Raw genomic sequence first — 229 nt, forward strand, 5'->3', positions numbered from 1 at the left:
GCTGGGCACGTGCCTGCTGGTTACCGCAGCCGCTCACAAAGATCTGCGGCCACCCAACGTGGCCACATGCTCCCCGAGCTGAAGACTCCCAAACCAGCACCAAGGCTCACCCATGCAGCGCTAAGATTCCCGGGAGTTCCCAGGCTGACCTCCCCCTGCAATTACAGGGAATGCTCCCAGCACCATGGGACAGTGCCCAACACACAAAAGGTCTGTGCAGGCAACCCCA

The 229-nt window shown here is 61.1% G+C and overlaps 1 protein-coding gene across 1 annotated transcript in view; it reads right to left on the reverse strand.

The window, feature by feature from the left end:
• Positions 1-229, reverse strand: part of IMPDH2 (IMP (inosine 5'-monophosphate) dehydrogenase 2) — a gene marked incomplete at its 5' end in the record, with an annotated part of 10,042 nt that overhangs the window by 9,450 nt on the left and 363 nt on the right. The gene's annotated exons all lie outside the window — the stretch shown is intronic.

This window comes from Merops nubicus, unplaced genomic scaffold (assembly GCF_000691845.1).
Source record: "Merops nubicus isolate BGI_N331 unplaced genomic scaffold, ASM69184v1 scaffold40780, whole genome shotgun sequence".
NCBI classification, from domain to species: Eukaryota; Metazoa; Chordata; class Aves; order Coraciiformes; family Meropidae; genus Merops; species Merops nubicus.